The sequence below is a fragment of the Cotesia typhae genome, unplaced genomic scaffold (genome assembly GCF_013202065.1).
Source record: "Cotesia typhae breed Kobodo isofemale line unplaced genomic scaffold, CoteBio_Ctyphae scaffold_13, whole genome shotgun sequence".
Lineage (NCBI taxonomy): Eukaryota > Metazoa > Arthropoda > Insecta > Hymenoptera > Braconidae > Cotesia > Cotesia typhae.
The window spans coordinates 18,108,551-18,118,535 of record NW_027423774.1 but is presented as its reverse complement, the minus strand read 5'-3'; the positions used below and the strand labels follow the sequence as shown (position 1 = coordinate 18,118,535).

Here is a 9,985-nt window from a genome sequence, read left to right as displayed (position 1 = left end):
GAGGACAAGAGCCGAGTAGAGTGCAGAGTCCCGAGTGGATAGGCAGAGAAGCAGGAGCACTACAGATACGGAGACGGTCGAGGCCAGAGAGGAGAGGTGCCGAGGATTTCTCTGTAGACGAGCTATGAATAAACTGTACTGTAGACTGCAGACAGCTGTAGGCAGCTCACTCGCGTGCAAGGTTAGATCCTACAACCTACAGCCTACAACGCAGTACACCGCGCTTAGTACTATATAACACGATAATATTATGTATTTTATTTACGAGTTGCACAAATAATTATTAATACGTGACGTTCATGTGTACCGGTGGTGTTATTATTGTTATTTATTGCTATTAGGTATGTACATGCTTTAATTGTAATTATATGTGTGCTGTTCCTCGCTCGAACATATTTACATTGTTAAAAGTTATTATTTTTGTTTAAGTGGTGAGTACGGGATACTATTTACGCTCTACGGGACGATGTTATTTTTGGCTGAATGAATGGCGGGAAGTTTTTGTTTTTTGTGCACATGTGAACGTCTCAAGATCAAGGGTAAGTTTGTTTATTTTCTTTCACTTCTTTTTTTGTCACTTATTTTCATTTATTTATTATCACAGTGAAAGTTACAGATTTATGAGAGTTTTATTTAATTATGTGACAATAACACTGAAGTTGACAGATATTCAAAATTTTTTTTAGAATTTTACAGCAATTAAATTATTAAAAAAAAATTCAATTAAAAAGTTTCTCAGGTGAAAATTAATTTAGCACCTATTTATTAATTTTTTTAATTTTTTAACAAATAAATTATGAAAAAAAAAAATGACATTTAGAAATTTTAAAAAATTATAAATGCAATTTTTTAAAAATAGTTTTTCAGAAAAGATTTATTTGTTAAATAAAATAAAAAAATTATCAAGTGGCTGCTAACTTTAATGTCATGTGAAAATTAATAAAAATTACAAGTGAAAATTTTTAGAAGAATTTTTTTATTTTAATTAATTTGTTAAAAAAATTTTTAAAATTGACAGTTGATCGCTAACTTCAGTATTATATGTGACATTGTTTTTAATTATTTTTAAAAGTTAAGTAATCAAAAAAATGTTTAGTTTTGATTAATAGCTCTTTAAAATTTTTTAAATACTTAATATTAAATGGAAAAGTCTATATGTAAGGTCAAAATTTTTTTTTGTATAAAATTTAAAATTCATTTTTCATTGATAGTTTATTTATTAAAAAATTGTTCATAAGTCTTTTATTTTTACTGTCGATAAGTATGAAAAAACATAAAAGTTTAAGAAAGTTTTATGCATGTTATTCTTTTTAAATTCTTACTTTAATATATGGGTAGAACGAAAAAAGGTTTCTTCTCTTGATAGCTTGAGGGTAAAAATTTATGAAGCTCAGAAAAAATTGTTTCCTTTAATATCTTGTATCCTATTAGTTTTCTCAAGTTTGATAATATATTTTTGAAATTATTTCTTTAATAATTAAAAAAAACACAACCATCCATAAAAAATAATAATTGAGAATTTAAGGAATTATAACGATTTAAATACGAGTATTTTTAATTAAAAAAAAAGTGTTATGAAATTCTTTATTTTTAAAGCGATGAAAAAACTAAAAATCTAAAACTACTGGATAATTTGCGAAGTGAAAGCTCAAAGTTTTTTATTTTCTCAATTTACGTTTGTAAACAAACTCAACTTCAACAGAAAAAAAAATCGAGTGGTTTTTCTTTCAAGTTTATTTTATTAATTGTGTATATTGAAAGTAAGTTGTTTTTTTTTGTTTTTTCATATTTATTTGAGATTCTTTAAGAAGTTGGAGCATCAAAGTTGTAAAATGTTCCATTTCCAGCAGTGGTTTGGTTAAAATTTACGAAACGGAACTTTAGTGGTCGAAGAGATACGTGAAATGGCTGTACGAGGGTCATGCTGAAATAGCACATACTCCAATGCAGTCAGCACGACTCTTCTTTTAAACTTTTTTGTCTGTTCCTGGTAACCATTTTTATCTTGTTTTTCTTCTTCTATTTTTTCCTTTTAATCTTTGCCCTGTACAACTAATAAACGAGCTTTAATGTTACGTGTCGGGCAAGAGAAATGAGAAAATGGGAAATGATAATTGCCATAAATTAGCGAGTTACCTTTTACTTTAACACACGTCTCGTTGAATTACTGCGCCGGCATCGTGTGCATTTTAATGGATATATAGATATAAAAGTGTTAAAGTACAGCCGGGTATTTGGATCTCGGGTGCGTAACATCAATAAATAAATTTTACAAAAAGTTTAAATACACATAAATATATACAGGTATGTAAAACGCAATGTGAGTTTTAAAAGTACTGATAAAATGCCCAAGTGCCTAGAGACTCGGATAAAGAGGAAAAGAAGGATCAAAAAAGATTTTTGTTTCAAAGTGAGTCCACTAGAATAATGTTGTAATTGAAATAAAGTTGATGTGACTGGCGAGACTGATTTATGTCAGTTATAATATGTAAGACATGCATATAAATTACATTACATTATTCACAGTATTATGAAAACTGAATTTATGTGATTTATTTAACTTTGTTGCTCCATATATTTTTTGAACTTCTTTTTGAAAACTTTTAAATTTACACTTGAAAGTTGGAAAAAATTATAACTCTAGTTTAACTGATGTTTATTAGATACGATCAAAATAGTTTGGAAACTTACTTTATTGTTACTATTTAATTAATTTAATATTTTGGAATGAAAAATATAATTTTTTAGTTATTTTAACGTTTTTCTTATTTTTTGAAAATTTTTTTCGATTTTAATAATAAAAATATTTTTTTTTTCAATTTTACTCCAAACCCATTCTATTTAAGAAGAGTAATAAAATATTATTTAAGTAAACTCAAGTTATCGTAACAATGAAAACAATTTTATCAGTTTTTATAGTCACAGTAAAATTAATTCAAGACTATATAACTTTTCGATCAAATTACTTATTATTATCACTCATTAATGAGTAACAATCGAAATAGTAATACGTATTTGATAAAGTTTTATCCTTGAAGCATAAATTGGATGTATAAGTTTTGTTTCAAAGCGGATTAAAATAATAAAATAGTAGCTTAATTCTCTCCCGTTAAAAGTTAGTAATATTTCCATACAATAGTTTGGTTTTATTCGTATCCCGGGTATCGCGATAGTTATGGAGTCTCGATTGCATTTCAGAAGTGGGTTTTCGTTGGGGAGTCTTATGACTAAACATCAAATCGGGACGTGCAACCGCTTGGATGAATATTCAAAAGGCAATTCAAATTTCTTCCTTAATTACCTTGAGATCTATTTAAACTTCTCTCTTGCTTTATTCTTCTAGAGAGATTGTATACATCTATATACAGTGGGGAGAGGTACATTGCTTTGGTAATACCGCTGCGCTATATAATACTCGTTTTCCAGTTTCATTCGAGCTACTTTGCCTGTCTCATCACGTTAAACCATATCACCGGGCTTTTGTTCTCTGATTAATGTATGCAACAATTTTGAAATTGTAATAATCTTCAAGAGCCTTGTCGTGCTACGAGCTATAAACTATATATTCACAGACAGAGATTATAAGAGATAATAAAGATGATAAAGCTTAGTTATAATTAGTTCACGAGTATGATTAAATTTTCAGGTATTTACTTTTAAATCTCTACTTTGTTCTTGTTTATCTTTTATATATCTCACAAAAGTTCTTGTAAAATTAATGCTCATACCAAAATATAACTCTACGGTTATTTTCGCTTTTATAGGCAGCTTAATTCGCTATTAGATAATTAGTCGATTGATGAGTGATTTAATTAAACCGCAGGATTTTCTCCCCGGGGTATTTGAATAATTCAAAACATTGTTCTGTTTTTGTTTTAATTAATTTAGTTTATAGAGTAAAGCTTTGAATTAAATCATTGAATTTCCGTCAGAAATTTATTTTTTTGTTCTCTCAAGCAAATCGATTTTCGGCGTACAAATTTAAAAGAAATTTTTTTACCTGGAATGATTTCCAAATATTTTACACAATCATCTTGGTGGAAAAATTTTTCCAGTTTAATTTATAATTAAACTTTTTTAAATATAAAAAAAATTAACTATTTTTTCGTATTAAATATTTAAAAATTTTTTCTGAATTAAAATTATTTATTAATCTAAATAGAATTTTTCAAAGACAATTTTAAAAATATTTTTTTAAAAATAAATATTCGTTGATGTAAAAAGTTCATAAACCTGAAACTAATCTCGTATTTTAATCTCGGAGATAGTAAAATATTTAAGTTGACGAGGTAACTTTCTATATTATTTCATATTTATCCAATGTACCGGTTTATGTGTATTTATTTAACCAGGAACGCGATTTAGTTTTCCGTCTTGTCTCTACTCCGTATATTCTAAAATTTATTTTTAAAAATTCAAATCTTTATTAAAATTTAATGATTAAATTTTGACGAAATAAAACACCTCGAAGCTCGTACCGTGGATGTGTATCTTCATTTTGGTGGTGAAATAAAGTGCAATATTATATTTTAAACGGGTTTATTATTACAATCTAATTAGACTTACTAAACTAAATCGAGTACGATATAAGCCAACAAGGACGAGATATATTTAATAATAACTCCATCTTGTTTACCCTTGAGCCACATTCTGTCGATTTAGTTTTTCCTGTTGGCAGATAAGGAACGAAAAAGATTAATGGAAAAAGACAGAGAGAGGAAAAGTACCAGTTAAAAAAAATAAAATAATAGAAGAGAAAATAATGTATATATAAAGGACTTGAAACGAGGACTTTGGCCTATGAAATTCCACGCGAATTTTCTCTACAAAGGAAGTATATACGTCTGGTACAGTGTACCGGCGTTAAAAGATAAAAAAAACTCGCCGGATAGGTGAAAAAAACCTTTTTCTACTGCTGTGGAATTTTACTACTTTTATTTATCAGATTGTCAAGGGTCTTTGGGCGTTACACAAGGTCTTATACCTGCCACGTAGATTGCTAGCAAAAAACTGCTTTGTCTAACTTTACTTATGGCTCGTACATTGTGTACCTTTGTGTAACACTTTATTTTTCGTTTTCAATATAATAGCTTTGATATATATTAACAAACTACGTCAGTACAGCATAATTTAACGTTTAAATTGTGAAAAACAATTTTTATAACTCAATATTTTGAAGAGAAAATAAAAATACTGAGTAGATTCTTGCTTATCTATTTATTAGTTTATTATAATAAGATTGACTTATAAAGCCAATTTTTTTATAATAGAGACACTGAAAAGAATTAATTTGATTAAAAAAAAAAATTTTTTTTAAACCGAGAAAATTATTTTGAAGAGTTTAATTTTTTCGACTTAAGTAGAAAAATTCTTGAACTAAGAAAATTATACAGATTTAATTAAATTTTATGTAATTCAAAATAATTTTTTTTTTTTCTTAGTGTATATATTCTTGAATTCTTAATCATTGTCATAAAGTGAAATGTGATTGAATCTATTAATTCGCTTGAATACTAATGATTGATTGGGCAATAAAAGTGAAAATAGGGCAAATAGCAAAGCCATAAAAATCAACATTTAGTGACTGCAAAATGTAGTTAAGCAAAATGAAAGTTAACAGGTTATAAGCTAGTCATCCAATTACGACAATTAGACTACTTATGCATACTGTAACTTGATGGTAACAATTGTATTGAGTTTATAAAATTTCCGGGGAGTTTAAAACTTCTTAAGCAACCAAAAGTTAATGTATAGTGTAGGTATATGTATATATACGACTTTCATTATAAAGCGTCTCCAAAGTTTTCTTTGCCGCCCAAAGTCTAAAAATACCGAGTACCACAGGTTAATTTGTAACCGAAATGAAGATAGTGGAACGAAGGAAAAAAAGAGCTGCTGGTTATTTCGTTTTGATGTTTTTCATAACATTTATTTATTATATAGTACCTACTACGTACATATACATGAATTGAGTAGTCACGTACAAACATTTCAGATGAGGATATAATTGGCTATTTGAGAGGCATTTTTCTTGATTTATTTTTCCCGTACAAAGGTACAAAAAAATAAATAAATAAAAAGGGCGTAAGGAGAAAGAAAAATAAAAAATGGGTGTGAAACAAAGATAAAGAGCGAAAAGGGAGCGTTGGAAGGCTGAATGCTGTATATGTACTGTGAATGGTGAACACAGAGAAGAGAATCGGGTGGTTGGTGGTTGGCAGTAATAACGAGGGAGTTGCCAGCAGTTGCCAAGTTACACATCGCAGACTGGCGTGGAATAAAATTGGCTGGACTCTGTTGGTAGTTGGTACATACTCAATACTACTTGACTCGGGTTTGGTGTACTGATGCTGATGCTGATACCGGATGGTGATGCTGGAGCCGGTTTTTATTTTCGCAAGCTGCTAAGTCTGAAATAAAGGTGGCCAAAGGGAATAAATGGCGAACGAATTAAAGAGACGACATGCACACCTACCATCACGTCCATTCACCGAAAGTTATTGTGACTTTTAAAAACACCAGGCTTGCTCTTTGCTCGGACTCGAATTGTATATATTGCATAGCTTTTGCCGAAAAAGTCTTCCCCGTAGTTACATCGATGATCAGCTCGATTAGAGGACATGGATACACTCATTAGACATTCCGAATTATGTTGGTGTGTGCTGGTGTTTATGGAAGGATAACACATTTTATTTGTCCACGTGTATGTTGGCTGCTGGACCTGGATTGTGGATCGTGGATTGTTGAGGGCATCTGCTTGCAAAAAAGTTATTTCTCGTTGGTCCATTGGCGTAAACGAGCGACTATACTCATTGCTCAGACCGGGTAAGAGTTTCCGGGCCACCGAGAAGGAAAACAATTTCTCTTTCTTGCTAAACCATTTTGATGTTAAATTATCCGGATCAGAAATTTAACTGAAAAAAAATAAAACAAACTTGTTTTTACTGGTAATGAAACTTTTTACCGGTGATGTTGTGTACTCCAAAAATCGGATGTTTTCAGTTTTAAATGAATTTATTTTTAAAGTTTCAATTAATTTATCAGATGTTTTTATCAACTTGGTTCTTTGTTTTGTAGAGGATGATAACTGAATTTCCAAACCGCAGTATTAATCGATAATAACTACTCCCAACCATCAGCGATAAACTCATTTCTGCTCTGTTACGATAACGTTTTTCGTAAAAGTGCTAAAATTTTCCTAGTGGTGTTACTTAATGATGTGATTCAAAAGTATCGATATAGTTAATTTAAAATTTTCATAAATAAGTTTTATTTAATGTTCTTTATGGAAATTTAATTTTTTGGCTTGAAATCCATTTCAAAAGTAATTAATAAAAATATTTTTAAGTATTTAAATTTAAAGTACTGAAAACTAAAAATCCCCTTCAGAGTTCATTTAACTGTAAGAAAATCAAGCAAATAAAAAATTATCCACTTTGTGATTAATTCGTGTTTGCTCTGCAAATTTATTCCATAAAAATGCCAACGCTGGAAAAAGGATAATTATTGCAGTATTTAAAGGAAACAATAAAATTCTTGATGACCGAGTGGTCGGATAAGAAAATAACTCAGTATCGTTTCGCTTGAAAAAGTTGGAGCAATAAAAAGACTGCGTGACAATTGAAGTATAATAAAAGGTTTGGCGATAATTTACGATAAAATAATTGAGTTTTGGTGTGGATAGAAAAAAATACAAAGATAATTTTGTTTCTTTTGCCCGATTTAAGAATTTCTTGCTACGCGGTTGCGGGTTTTCGGGCGATACGAAGCCAAGTGACAGATGGCGAAGCCGATAACATTTACGTTAGTATGGTCTTGGTTGGGTACCTTAAGAAAATAAGACTTCTTGCTTTACTTAGCTTCCTCTGTACGTTTAATACTATTCACACATATACGACAAACCCGCAATGAGTGTATGTTTAAAGTGAATCGGTTTAGCTGGCTCACCAGACAGCTAAAAGTATACTTGGCAATTAGTATGTGTGGCGAAAGCCACATTAAAGCGCACACCATATCCGTGTGCGGTCTCAATGGATCCCCTTTTATTCCTTTTTTAAAGATATGCTCAAACTTTACCTTTTACTTTTTTCTTTTTTTTTTTATCTTCTTTACTATAGACATTCTTATTATCTCTCATCGCACGTTTTACAGAATGGAAGAAATACCTATTACATTAGCGAGATCGTCACACTCTTGAACATTTTTATATCTTTTTTTTTTCTTACACTTAAAATTTAAACAAAGAACTTTTGTCGCGCTTCGTTCATACATCACTTATATTAATATTATTATATTTTGTTTCTCTGTATTGCATTAGTTGTATTTTATTGCCCGTCTAAAAATATAAAAAATGTGCTTTACTCTCTTAACTTGTAAAATGAACACCATAATAGCGCGTTCACTTTAAATTATTTTTGTTATTGTTACATTCCTCTAATATGCTATAAAAAACATCAAGTTATAAACAGGATACCTTTATTCACAAACTTTATATCACTTTTAATTTTTTACTTGAGTTATTTGTGTAAAAAAATTCAATTATAAAAATTTTTCAAAGGGATTAAAATTTTTTGTTTTTTAATAAATTTAAAGCGTAAAAATATATTCATTTTATTTTCATCCTAACAAGAGAAAAATTTAGCAAGGAATTTTATTGTTGGGTCACATTGAAAAACTTTAAGATCGGTTTTCTGTGCTTCTGTCTACGCCTTTCGTTGTAGACGCGAGTGTTGGAGATAAGAAGATATAGGGATGCTTTTGCAGGTTCTCTTTACTGGGTAGTACACTACGTAACACTATACTACTTTACTACGCGACTCTGTTAGATTTCTCTCGTATTTCCGGATTCCGAATTAACTTTAGTAAACTCGGATGAAGTTGAATTTTCCTTTTTTTTTTTATTTTATTTTATATTTTTTTACTCATCAAGTTGAAACAAAAAATAAATGAATATCTCGTAATTACCAAGTGGGAGTGACTTTTTAAGTAGTCAGCGAAATATTAACAAGTAGGTACTTAAAAGTAAGGGCCGAATGCTCATCGTGTAGAACATAACTCGCGATTTAGCACTCATCTCCACTCAAATACTTTTTTATTCAGCTAATAGACTCGAACATTTTCATGTAGAAGTACAAATAACCAGCATAAACATTTTTATTCATTCATTTTTATTATTATGTATACAGGCTACAGGTATGAATTTGCATACACAGATCTGATTTATCCCCATTTTATTTTTATTTATTATATTTAAAAATCAAGTAAAACAGAGTTTTTGCCGTTATCTCGAATGAAATATCATCAGCTAATATATGAATACAATTTCGATATTGCTTCTAAAGAAATAGAGCGCATTTGCGTTTGAATAAACAGAACGAATCCGCTTACTGTTTGAATGTTTGATGCCAAATCCTCTTTGTGTTCATTCTTGTAGAATTTCTCTAATACGTACATATAAAACACACACATATATACCCTCAGACAACTTTATTATTTCATTGAAACAATAAATATTTTTCTGTTTGAATTTTCATATTAGGCCAATTCATAAAAATTTAATTTTTTTTAAATAAATCCTCGATATTTGTAACGTAGATATTTTTTTTATTCATCTATTAATGTTGTTTTGTACCAACATATTAAAAATATACTTCAACATATATTTTTTACAATTCAAAATTTTTTAAATTACTTGAATGACAAAATTTAATTTCGTTTTAAAGTCATAAAAAATTAAAATTTTATATAATTACACAGATAATCATTCAATTGCAAACAATCTCAAACTTAACCTGCATAAAACTTTCATATATTTCATCCTAATTATTACCGGTGCCGGGAATCGAACCCTGACTTTCCGGTTAGCAGTTATGTGGCTTCGCTCGAGGATTCCAACAATGCCTCAATCCATCATACTATCATATTATCGATATTATAGTCATTACACAGTGTTTCAATTGATATTTATTGGCCTAAAAAATTTTCA

General features: G+C 29.3%; 1 protein-coding gene across 2 annotated transcripts in view; it reads left to right on the top strand.

The window, feature by feature from the left end:
• The first annotated feature begins 203 nt into the window (after positions 1–203).
• Positions 204–9,985, top strand: part of Alpha-man-iib (alpha-Mannosidase class II b) — a 136,147-nt gene continuing 126,365 nt past the window's right edge. For both annotated transcript variants that reach the window (XM_074255392.1, XM_074255390.1), the window contains exons 1-2: positions 204–341; positions 430–539. The gene's annotated coding sequence lies outside the window, so the exon portion shown is untranslated. The remainder of the gene's footprint in view (positions 342–429; positions 540–9,985) is intronic.